The sequence below is a fragment of the Hippopotamus amphibius genome, chromosome 15 (genome assembly GCF_030028045.1).
Source record: "Hippopotamus amphibius kiboko isolate mHipAmp2 chromosome 15, mHipAmp2.hap2, whole genome shotgun sequence".
NCBI classification, from domain to species: Eukaryota; Metazoa; Chordata; class Mammalia; order Artiodactyla; family Hippopotamidae; genus Hippopotamus; species Hippopotamus amphibius.
In genome coordinates, this window is record NC_080200.1 from 54,180,123 (window position 1) to 54,193,449 (window position 13,327).

At 36.4% G+C, this 13,327-nt stretch overlaps 1 protein-coding gene and 1 pseudogene across 3 annotated transcripts in view; one reads left to right on the plus strand and one right to left on the minus strand.

The window, feature by feature from the left end:
- Window positions 1–13,327, plus strand: part of CDH18 (cadherin 18) — a 743,326-nt gene that overhangs the window by 548,491 nt on the left and 181,508 nt on the right. The window lies entirely within an intron of this gene.
- LOC130836892 (peptidyl-prolyl cis-trans isomerase A-like) lies at window positions 5,594–6,165 on the minus strand (annotated as a pseudogene).

Consider the following 13,327-nt stretch of genomic DNA (forward strand, 5'->3'; position numbering starts at 1 on the left):
AGAGAAAAACAAATATCATACACTAATGCATATGTATGGAATCTAGAAAAATGGTACTGATGAACCTAGTGGCAGGGCAGGAATGAAGACACAGACGTAGAGAACAGGCTTGAGAAACAGGGCAGGAAGGGGGAGCTGGGGCAAAGTGAGAGAGTAGCATTGACATATATGCACTAGCAAATGTAAAATAGATAGCTCGTGGGAAGCTGCTGCATAGCACAGGGAGATCATCTCAGTGCTTTGTGACGACCTAGAGGAGTGGGATAGGGACAGTGGGAGGGAGTCTCAAGAGGGAGGGGATATGGGGATATGTGTATAAGTACAGCCGATTCACTTTGTTGTACAGCAGAAACTAACACAACATTGTAAAGCAATTATATTCCAATAAAGATGTGAAAAAACCAATCATCTCATTTTCTTCTTTTTAGAGATTCTCTCTCAAGCTTGGATTTCTACCAAATTCACTTGAAAACCTTTGGCTTAGGAGCATCTTAGCTTAAAATTGCTCTCAAACTCACTCTAGTAGGCTAAGAGTTTAACATTTAGGTCTAGAAGGACTCAAAATCAAATGACTCCTTCAATTAAAGTCATGTACTTGGAAGGATTTTATCATTCTTTTTTTAATAAATAAATTAATTAATTAATGGGCTGTGTTGGGTCTTCGTCGCTGCACATGGGCTTTCTCTTGCGGTGAGCAGGAGTGGGGGCTACTCTTCATTGCGGTGCATGGGCTTCTCATTGCAGTGGCTTCTCTTGCTGGAGAGCACAGGCTCTGAGGGCTTCAGTAGTAGTGGCACATGGGCTCAATACTTGTGACTTTTGGGCCCTAGAGCACAGGCTCAGTAGTTGTGGCACCTGGGCTTAGTTGCCCCGCGGCATGTGGGATCTTCCTGGCCCAGGGATGGAACCCATGTCTGCTGCATTGGCAGGCAGATTCTTAACCACTGTGCCACCAGGAAAGCCCATATTTTATCATTCTTATAATACTTGAAGGTATAGGGGATGATCAAGTTCATATTTTTTTGAAAATATCAGATATAACCAACACATATTTTGTATATTGTGAAGTATTACAAAAAGAAAATTGTAAATTTTAATTTTGCAGGAAGATAGAACCATTTTATTTCCTCACTAAGGCATTTTCCCCTGATAAAATGCTGTCATTATTTGAAAGGTTCCCAAAATGCCCAAATGGTCATTAGCAATATAAAAGGAAATATTTTTGAAAGCATTAATTTTGTTTTAATGCACAGTTGCATTATTGTAATATTTAAATATACGTAAAAAAAAAACCCTCAGAACTGTTAGATGAGCACTTCAGTGTAATTTCCAGCTTAAGTGTAATTTCCAGAGTTTTATGTGACCTTTTCTCATCAATGTTACAATAAACATTGTTCTACAGGTCATTCTGTGTATTTGATTATATTTTATCTTGTTTTATGACATATTTCCAAAAATGTAGCTACCAAGATGAGACTTTGCATTTGAAGCTCACTTTGCAAATTAACTTTTGGAGTCTATTCTCTCACTACTTTTGTTGAAAGGGAAATAAGTAAAAAGTAGAAGAAACATATTTTATTTAAAAAGAGATATCCTCTTGTCTATGAACTACCTTTTATAAAAGTAACATATTATATTTCTTTTTTGGTTACCAAATAGACTAAAGGATGTTATAAGCGATCACTCATACTTTGCCTTTTTTACAAAAGTACCTTAAGAAATAAAATTTGTCCAAGAACCTCACTTCTTTTCTGATCTTAAAATAACTGGTATATAATATGTTTGGGGTATTTAATTGGAAACTAAAAAGGAAAAGGAAATTTAAAAGATTAGAAAGTAAGTACTGTTTAATTAAATAAATATGCAACTATAACAGTAACTTTTCTTTCAAAGCCTAAAGAATAATTAGTCAATATGCTTGTCACAATTCCTACTGTTTTGTTTTTTGTTTAAATTTTTTTGCCTTCCCACAGGAAATGAGGTTTGCATCCTCGCTCTCCTCTTTCTTCTCACTATTACTACGTTAGTATTAGTTTTCTATGGCTGTTTAACAAATTACCGAGAACTAAGAGGCTTGAAATAGTAACAATATGTAATCTCACAGTTTTTCAGGTGGGCTACACTGGCTTGTCTGCTGAGAAACTCCCAAAGCTGAAATCGAGATGTCAGCTGACTCCGTTTTTATTTGTATCCTGAGGCTCTGGTGCTCTGTGGGGAGGCTCTTTCAGGTTGTTGGCAGAATCCAGTTCCAAGCTTTTGTAGAACTGAGATCACAGTTTTCTTGCTGCTCTGAGGTGGGGGTGGGGACACTCTCCTCTCTGAGAGACTGCCCTCACTCAGTCTTTCCACTGAAGATGCCCCCTCTCTCTTCAAGTGCAGCAACACAATAGTTCTTTTGTCAGATCTTTCTCAACTTCAACACCCTATTTTCACTCCAACTATAGCTATCAATCAGTGAAAACTTGGCTTTTAAAGGGATGGGGTGATTAGGTTAGGCCCATCTGGATAATCATCCTATCAGAAGGCCAAATTCTTAGTAGCCTTAGTTTATAGCTGCAAAAGCTCTTTACAGTGTAAACTAATTTAATCACAGAAATAACACTTGGGAGCAAAGGTCATGCTGACCGTCTTAGAAAACCAGTTATTTTCCAAGTCCAACTTTTCAAGATACTTGCACATTTTTATCTCTGACCTGTTCCTTTCTCTTCTATTCCAAATATGTTTAATTTGTTTTAAGAAAAATTCCCAAATGATGAATTAAATTTATGTGAACTTGCACTTTGAGAAAATATGTAGGGACATCGAATGTATTAATTCTTTTTTTTTTTTTTTTAGAACTCTTATTGAGAAACAGTTAACAGACAATAAACAGCATATATTTAGAGTGTACAATTTGGTATCCCAATCTCCCAATTCATCCCCCCCAGCCCTCCCCACTTTCCCCACTTGGTGTCCATGTGTTTGTTCTCTACACCTGTGTCTCTATTTCTGCCTTGCCTTTCCTCTTTCATAGTTGTTATCATTTGCCTTACGTATTGAGGTGCTCCTATATTGGGTGCATATATATTTATAATTGTTATCTCCTCTTCTTGGATGGATCCCTTGATCTTTATGTAATGTCCTTTCATGTGTCTTGTAACATTTTTTAATTTAAAGTCTATTTTATCAGATATGACTATTGCTACTCCAGCTTTCTTTTGATTTTCATTTGCATGGAATATCTTTTTCCATCCCCTCACTTTCAGTCTGTATGTGTCCCTAGGTCTGAAGTGGGTCTCTTGTAGACAGCATATATATGGGTCTTATTTTTGTATCCATTCAGCCAGTCTGTGTCTTTTGGTTGGTGCATTTAGTCCATCTACATTCAAGGTAATTATTGATATGTATGTTCCTAGTACCATTTTCTTAATTGTTTCATTTTTGTTTTTGTAGGTCCTTTTCTTCTCTTATGTTTCCCGCTTAGAGAAGTTCCTTTAGCATTTGTTGTAGAGCTGGTTTGGTAGTGCTGAATTCTCTTAGTTGTTGCTTATCTGTAAAGCTTTTGATTCCTCTGTCGAATCTGAATGAAATCCTTGCTGGGTAGAGTATTCTTGGTTGTAGATTTTTCCCTTTCATCACTTGAAATATATCATGCCACTCCCTTCTGGCTTGCAGAGTTTCTGCTGAGAAATCAGCTGTTAACCTGATGGGAGTTCCCTTGTATGTTATTTGTCATTTTTCCCTTGTTGCTTTTAATAACATTTCTCTGTCTTTAATTTTTGTCAGTTTGACTACTATATGTCTTGGCATGTTTCTCCTTGGATTTACCCTGCCTGGGACTCTCTGCACTTCCTGAACTTGGGTAGCTATTTCCTTTCCCATGTTAGGGAATTTTTCAACTAGAATCTCTTCCAATATTTTCTCGGGTCCTTTCTCTCTCTCTTCTCCCTCTGGGACCCCTATAATGCGAATGTTGGTGCATTTAACATTGTCCCAGAGGTCTCTTAGGCTGTCTTCAGTTCTTTTCAGTCTTTTTCCTTTATTCTTTTCTGCATCAGTGATTTTCACCATTCTGTCTTCCAGGTCACTTATTCGCCCTTCTGCCTCAGTTAATCTGCTATTGGTTCCTTCTAGTGTATTGTTCATTTCAGTTATTGTGTTGCATATCTCTGTTTGTTTGCTCTTTAATTCTTCTAAGTCTTTGGTAAGCTTTTTGATCTTTGCATCCAGTCTTTTTTCAAAGTCCTAGATCATCTTCACCATCATTATTCTGAATTCATTTTCTGGAAGGGTGCCTATCTCCTCTTCATTTAGTTGTTTTTCTGGGGCTTTATCCTGTCCCTTCATATGGTACAAAGTTCTCTGCTTTTTCATTTTCTCTATCTTTCTGTGGCTGTGATTTTCAGTTCCACAAGATGAAATACTGCTGATACTGCTTGATACTGATGTCTGCCCTCTTGTGGAGGAAGCTATCTAGGAGCCTCCTGTGTGCTTCCTGATGGGAGGGACTGATGGTGAGTAGGGCTGGGTGGGCGGAGCTCAGTAAGACTTTAATGTGCTTGTTTTCTAATGAGTTGGGCTGTGTTCCCACCTTGTTGGTTGTTTGGCCTGAGGCTACTTAGTACTGGAGCCCACAGGCTCTAATGGTGGACTCTGGGAGGGCTCACTCCAATGAGCACTTCTGAGAACCCCTGCCGCCCATGCCCCTGTCTCCTCCGTGAGCCACAGATGCCCCCAACCTCTGCAGGCAACTCTCCAACACCAGCAGCTAGGTCTGGTTCAGTCAGGTCCGGTTCAGTCTCCTATGGGGTTACTGCTCCTTCCCCCTGGGTCCAAGTGTGCCCTCCAAGAGTGGAGTCTCTGTTTCTCCCAGTCCTGTGGAGGTCCTGCAATCAAATCCCACTGGCTTTCAAAATCTGATTCTCTGGGGATTTCTCCTCCCATTGCTGGACTCCCAGGTTGGGAAGCCTAACGTGGGCCTCAGAACCCTCCTTTAGTGGGTGGACTTCTGCAATATAACTGTTCTCCAGTTTGTGAGTCACCCACCCAGCATTTATGGGATTTGATTTTAACATGATTGTGCCCCTCCTACCATCTCATTGCGGCTTCTCCTTTGTCTCTGGATGTGAGGTGTCTTTTTTGGTGAGTTCCAATGTCTTTCTGTCGATGATTGTTCAGCAGTTATTTGTAATTCCAGTGCTCTTGCAAGAGGGAGTGAGCACACATCCTCCTACTCCACCATCTTAATCCTATCTCTGAATGTATTAATTCTTAATAAACATTTACAGTATTATGACAGCTCAAGATTTTTTAAGTCATCTGCATTTTTTTCATTGTAACATTTAGAGTAATTAAGAAAATATTTTTAGACTTCAGTTAATAATTGGTAAAGTAACAGAATCATAAAATATCATGTACTTTTCCTCCTTAAAAAATCAGTCATTTCCTATGTAATGACCCACTAAAAACTAGGGACATTTTTTGTTTGTTTAGTTTTTATTTCATAATCATAAACTTGACTTTTCAATTCAGCTAAACTTGGAGGGGAATAAGGAAAATATGGAACCAAAAGAACTGCAGTGAGAGCACAAAATTATAGGATATTTCGAGCAGATGGGGGTGAAGGGGTACTCTCCTGAGCTACAGAAGGAATGGTCTGGTGGTTAAGATAAAACACAAGTCAAATTTATTAGATTTGTCCACAGTCAGCAATGGTGATCTTCTTGCTGGTCTTGCCATTCCTGGACCCAAAGTGTTCCATGGCTTCCATGATATTGATGCCCTCTTTCACCTTGCCAAAGACCACATGCTTGCCATCCAACCACCCAGTCTTGGCAGTGCAGATGAAAAACTGGGAACCATTTGAGTTGGGGTCAGCATTTGCCATGAACAAGCTGCCAGGACCCTTATGCTTCAGGAGGAAATTCTCATCATCAAATTTCTCCCCGTAGATGGACTTGCCACCAGTGCTATTATGGCATGTGAAGGCCCCACCCTGGTACATAAATCCAGAATTATTCTGTGAAAGCAGGAAACTTTATAACCAAAGGCTTTCTTCCCAGTGCTCAGAGCATGAAAGTCTTCTGCTGTCTTTGGAACTTTGTCTGCAAACAGCTCAAAGGAGACGCAGCCCAAGGGCTCGCCGTCAACAACTTCAATGTTGAAGAACACGGTGGGGTTGACCATGGCTAGGCTGTGAGGGAAGCTCTGGGGTGGTGGCGTCTGCAAGGCCAAAAAAAAACAGGGATGTTTTGGATGGTGAAATATATTTTATAAAGTTGAACTGCATTAAATTGAATTGCATAAATATAGAATTCTAATAATTTGGGGAGCATATATGAATAGCTTAAAAGTTTAAGCAAATTTACAAAATTTTCAAGTACTTCAGAGTTCAGAAGCAGTTATATTTTCTGTATGAAAGAAAAGATTAGTACACTGATTATACATTATTTCAACTTATTCCTCCAACATTATTTATCAATATTTAATTATTTTCTGTCCTTTAGCCAAAATAAATATATGTTATGATCCATATCATGTCATCAGGGAAATGCAAATTGAAGCAATGTGATATCACTACAAACTATTAGAATGGACAAAACCTAGAACACTGGAAATAGCAAATTCTGGGGAGGATGTGGAGCAATAGGACCCCTCTTTCCTTGATGGTGGCAATGAGAACTGATACAGCCACATTGGGAAACATTTTAACAGTTTTTAACAAAATTAAATATCCTCTAACCATTGTATCCAGGAATCGTGCTCCTTGGTATTTACCCAGAGTTGAAAATGTATGTCTATACAAAAATCTGAACTTGAATGTTTATAGCAGCTTTATTCATAATTGCCAAAACTTGGAAGCAACAAAGATGTCTTTCAGTAGGTGAATGGATAAACTGTGGTATATCCAGAAAATGGAATATTATTCAGTGCTAACAATACATGGGCTATCAACTCATGAAAAGACATGAAGGAAACTAAAATGTGTATTACTAAGGGAAAAAGCCAGTCTGAGAAGGCTGCAAAGAATATGATTCCAACTTTCTGAAAAAGGCAAACTGTGGATGTAGAAAAAAATCAGGGGTTTGGAGTGGGGAGATGGAGAATAGGTGAAGCACAAAAGATTTCTAGAGTAGTGAATCTATTTTGTTTATACTAATATAGTGAATACATGTCATTATACATTTGTCAAAACCCACAGAATATAAAGCACGAAGAGCAAACCCAGATGTAAAATACAGACTTTGATAATAATGTGTCAGTGCAGGGTCACGTATTGTAACAAATATACCATGCTGTTAGGAGATATTGATAGTAGGAGAGGTATTCATGAATAGGGGGAGGGATATATGGGAAATCTTGGTACCTTCCATTCAACTTTGCTGTGAAACTAAAAGTACTCTAAAAAAAATAGTCTTCTGAAAAATAATACGCTAAAATATATGGTGAAATTGGATGTTCTGAAAACTCTGTTTTTCATAACTTAAACAGTCTAAAACAAAAATCTGAGTAATATTGGGCTGACCAAAAATTTCACTTTTTTCTGTAAGATGGCTCTAGTAATGCTTAATTGTCTTTAACTTCATTTGAAACAATTTTGTTAGATTGTATTGTGACAGCTGTCATATGTGTGCATTAAAAAAAATACTTAGCAAAATTGGTGAATTTTTGTGTAGCCACTTTAATATTGAAGATGGAAGAAAAAAAAGCAACATTTTCAGCATATTGTGCTTTTTTATTTCAAGAAAGTTAAAAAAATGGAACTGAGATGCAAAAAAATATTTGTGCAGTGTAAGATTTGTGCTGTGACCGATAGAATGTGTCAAAAGTGGCTTGCGACATTTCGTGCTGGAGATGTCACACTGGAGGATGCTCCACAGTCGGGTAGACCAGTTGAAGTTGATAGCAATCAAATTAAGACATTAATTGAGAACAGTCAACACACAGGAGATAGCCAGTATACTCAAACTATCCAAATCAAGTGCTGAAAATCATTTGCACCAGCATGGTTATATTCATCCCTTTGATGTTTGGGTTCCACCTAAGTTAGGCGAAAAAAACCTTCTTGACAGTATTTCTGCATGCAATTCTCTACTGAAACATAATGAAACATTCCATTTTTAAAACAAATTGTGATGGTGATGAGAAGTGGATACTGTACAATAATGTGGAATGGAAGAGATTGTGGGGCAAGCTAAATGAACCACCACCAAACACACCAAAAGTGGGTTTTCATCAAAGAAGGTGATGGTGGCGAATATTTTCTCCCATTCTGAGGGCTTTTTGTCTTGTTTATGGTTTATTTTTCTGTGCAAAAACTTTTGTTTCATTAGGTCCCATTTGTTTATTTTTGATTTTATTTCCATTATTCTAGGAGGTGGGTCAAAAAGGATCTTGCTTTGATTTATGTCATAGAGTGTTCTGCCTATATTTTCCTCTATGAGTTTTATAGTGTCTGGCCTTACATTTAGGTCTTTAATCCATTTTGAGTTTATTTATACAATGGAATATTACTCAGCCATAAAAAGGAATGAAATTAAGTTATTTTTAGTGAGGTGGATGGACCTAGAGTCTGTCACACAGAGAAAAGTAAACCAGAATGACAAAAACAAATACCGTATGCTAACTCATATATATGGAATCTAAAAAAATGATACTGATGAACCCAGTGGCAGGACAAGAATAAACGCGAAGATATAGAGAATGGACTTGAGGAGAGTGAGTGAGAGAAGAAGGGGAAGCTGGGACAAAGTGAAAGAGTAGCATTAATATATATATACTACCAAATGATAGCTAGTGGGAAGCTGTTGCATAACACAGGGAGATCAATTCGATGATTGATGATGACCTAGAGGGATAAGATAGAGAGGGTGGGAGGGACGCTCAAGAGGAAGGAAATATGGGGATATATGTATAAATACAGCTCATTCATTTTCTTATACAGCAGAAACTGGCACAACAATGTAAATTAATTATACTCCAATAAAGATATGAAAAAAAAAAAAAGAAAGTGATGTTGTGTATATATGGTGGGATTGGAAGGGAGTCCTCTATCATGAGCTCCTTCTGGAAAATGAAATGATGAATTCCAACAAGTACTGCTCCCAATTAGACCAACTGAAAGCAGCACTCAATGGAAAGCATCCAGATTTAGTCAACAGAAAACACATAATCTTCCATCAGGATAAGGTGAGACCTCATGTTTCTTTGATGAAAAACTGTTATAGCTTGGCTGGGAAGTTCCGATTCATCCTCCATATTCACCAGACGTTGTGTCTTTGGATCCCCATTTGTTTCAGTCTTTACAAAATTATCTTAATGGGAAAATTTTCAATTCCCTGGAAGACTGTAAAAGTCACCTGGAACAGTTCTTTTCTCAAAAACATAAAAAGTTCTGGGAAGGTGGAATTATGAAGTTGCCTGAAAAATGACAGAAGATAGTGGAACAAAATGGTGAATATATTATTCAATAAAGTTCTTAATGAAAATGAAAAACATGTCTTATTTTTACTTAAAAACCAAAGGAACTTTTGGCCAACCCAATATATGGCTCAATATGAAGTAATAAAACTGCATTCCATTTTAATTTTGTTTTATTGTGATATGATTTACATTCAGTAGAATTCTTTTATTTTTTGATGAACAATTCTAAAAGTTTTGACAATACATGTAGTTATGTAGCTACTAACATAATCGACGTATAGAATCATACGATTTCCCCTCAAAATTCCCACCTGTACCTGGATAGTTACTCCTTTCACTGCCAGCTCCCATAAGCCACTGGTATGTGTTCTATTTCTATAGTTTTATGGGATTTTTTCCCCCAGAATATCATATAATTGAAATTATACAGTATGTAGTATTATGTATATATACTCTTTAGATTAAAATAAAGCCTTCGAGAATCAACCACAGTAAATGTATCAGTAATTCTTCTACTTTTTATCTCTGAGTTATATTCCATTATAAGGATAAACAAAACATATTTGATCAATTTACTAGTTCAAGAATAATTGGGGTTTTGACAATTATTAATAAAACTACTATAATCATTCATGTACAAGTTTTTGCATGAATATGTTTTTATTTTCTTTGAGTAAGTACCTAGTAGTGGGATTGCTAAATTGTATAATAGGTATATGTTTAATTTCTTAAGAAGCCACAATTGGTCTTTCAAAGAGGCTGCAATATTTTACCTCTCAATCATCAATGTATGAAATTTTAGTTGTTTATACCTTTGGAAGCAACTGATATTACCGTCTTTAAAAGTAATTTAATTTTAGCCATTCTAATAGATAATGATAGTCCATCATGGTTTAAGTTATCATTTTCTTAATGATTAATGATGTTAATCATCTCTTCATGAGCTTTTTCTACCACTGTATATCTTCTTCAGTGAAGTGCCTGTTCAAGTTTTGTGCCTATCTTTTTGAATTTCATTTGTTTTTATATTATTATTAACTTTAATAAAATTCCTTTAGTATATAATTTAAAAAGATTTTCTCTTAGTTTGTGTCTTGTCTTTTCATTAACCTGACTATGCTTTTCAAAGAGCAGACATTTGAAATTTTGCTGTACATTTTACTATTTTTTCTTCTGTGAATTTTAATTTTGGTGTTACATCTAAGACTTTTCTTCAAATCAAAGGTGAAAAAAGATTTTCTTTCATGTATTCTATTAAAATTTTGTAGTTTAGGCTTTAGCTATAGGTCTATGACCTGACAGTTTCCTTCTATTCCTGTTTGCTAAGAGTTTTTGATTATTAATTGATATTGAATTTTATCAAGTGCTATTTTTTGATCTATTGAGAGGACCATTTAGTCTTTCAATAGATAGATGATTCTATCAGCAATGATTCACATTTGTTAATTTCCAAATGTTGTATTGGCCTTGCATTCTCAATTAAAACTCCATTTGTTCATGATGTATTATTCTTTTTATATAGTATTCTATATAGTTTGCCAGAATTTTACTGAAAAAATTTATGTTTATGTTGATATAAAAAATTGGTATCCAGTTGTGTTTTCTTGTAATATTTTCATTTGATTTGATATCACTCTAATTTTATTTAATAAAAAGAGTTGGAAACCATTCCTCACTTTATTTTCTGATGAGTTAGTGTAGACTTACTACTATGTATCTTACAATTTTTTTTCTTTAAGCTCTTAATTGGAATATAATTGCTTTGCACCCTTGTACCAGCTTATGAGGTACACCAAAGTGAATCAACTGTATTTACACACATATTCCCATCTCCCCTCGCTCCAGTGACTACCCCCACCCCCCCGTCCCAGCCCTCCAAGGCATCACCCATCATCGAGTTGATCTCCCTTTGTTATACTGCAATTTCCCACTAGCTATCTGTTTTAAAGTTGATAGTATATATATGTCTATGCTACTCACTCACTTCGTCCCAGCTTACCCTCCCCACCCCAGCCCCCCAACCCCGTGTCCTCTAGTCCATTCTCTACATCTGCATCCTTATTCTTGTCCTGTCACTGGGTTCATCAGTACCTTTTTTTTTTTTTTTTTTAAGATTCTGTATATATGAGTTAGCATACAGTATTTGTTTTTCTCTTTCTGGCTTACTTCACTCTGTATAACAGACTTTAGGTCTATCCACCTCACTACATATAGCTCCATTTCTTTCCATTTTATAGCTGAGTAATATTCCATTGTATATACATGCCACATCTTCTTTACCCATTCATCTGTTGATGGGCATTTAGGTTACTTCCATGTCCTGGCTATTGTAAATAGTGCTGCAATAAACATTACGGTACATGTTTCTTTTTGGATTATGGTTTTCTCTGGGTATATGCCCAGTAGTGGGATTACTGGATCATATGGTAGTTCTATTTGTAGTTTTTTAAGGAACCTCCAAACTATTTTCCATAGTGGCTGTACCAATTTACATTCCCACCAACAGTGCAAGAGAATTCCCTTTTCTCCACACCTCTCCAACATGTATTATTTCTAGATTTTTTGATGATGGGCATTCTGACCTGTGTGAGATGATACCTCATTGTGGCTTTGACTTGCATTTCTCTAATGATTAGTGATGTTGAGCGTCTTTTCATGTGTTTGTTAGCCAACTGCATGTCTTCTTTGGAGAAATGTCTATTTAGGTCTTCTACCCATTTGTGGATTGGGTTATTTGCTTTTTTGGTATTAAGCTGCATGAGCTGCTTGTGTATTTTGGAGATTAATCCTTTGTCCGTTGCTTCATTGGCAAGTATTTTCTCCCATTCTGAGGGTTGTCTTCTTGTCTTGTTTATGGTTTCTTTCGCTGTGCAAAAGCTTTTCAGTTTCATGAGGTCCCATTTGTTTATTCTTGATTTTATTTCCATGATTCTAGGAGGTGGGTCAAAAAGGATCTTGCTTTGATGGATGTCATAGAGTGTTCTGCCTATGTTTTCCTCTAGGAGTTTTATAGTGTCTGGCCTTATATGTAGGTCTTTAATCCATTTGGAGTTTATTTTTGTGTATGGTGTTAGGAAGTGTTCTAATTTCATTCTTTTACATGTAGCTATCCTATTTTCCCAGCACCACTTATTGAAGAGGCTGTCTTTTTTCCATTTTATCTTTGTGCCTCCTTTGTCAGAGATAAGGTGCCCATATGTGCTTGGGTTTCCCTCTGGGTTCTCTATTCTTTTCCATTGATCTTCCTTTCTATTTTTGTGCCAGTACCATACTGTCTTGATCATTATGGGCTTGCAGTATAGTTTGAAGTCAGGAAGCTTAATTCCACCAACTCTGTCTTTCCTTCTCAAGATTGCTTTGGCTCTTTGGGGTCTTTTGCCTTTTCATACAAATGCTTAGATTTCTTGTTCTAGTTCTGTGAAAAATGCCATTGGTTAATTTGATTGGGATTGCATTGAATCTGTAACTTGTTTTGGGTAGTACAGTCATTTTCACAATGTTGATTCTTCCAATCCAAGAACATGGTATCTCTCTCCATCGTCTTTGATTTCTTTTATCAGTGTCTTATAGTTTTCTGCATACAGGTCTTTTGCTTCCTTAGGCAGGTTTATTCTTAGGTATTTTATTCTTTTTGTTGCAGTGGTAAATGGGAGAGTTTCCTTAATTTCTCTTTCTGCTCTTTCATTGTTAGTGTATAGGGATGCAAGAGATTTCTGTACATTAATTTTGTATCCTGCTACTTTACTAAATTAATTGATTAGTGCTACCAGTTTTCCAGTAGGATCTTTAGGGTTTTATATGTATAATATCATGTCATCTGCAAAGAGTGACAATTTTACTTCTTTTCCAATTTGGATTCCTTTATTTCATTTTCTTCTCTGATTGCTGTGGCTAAAACTTCTAAAACTATGTTGAATAATAATGG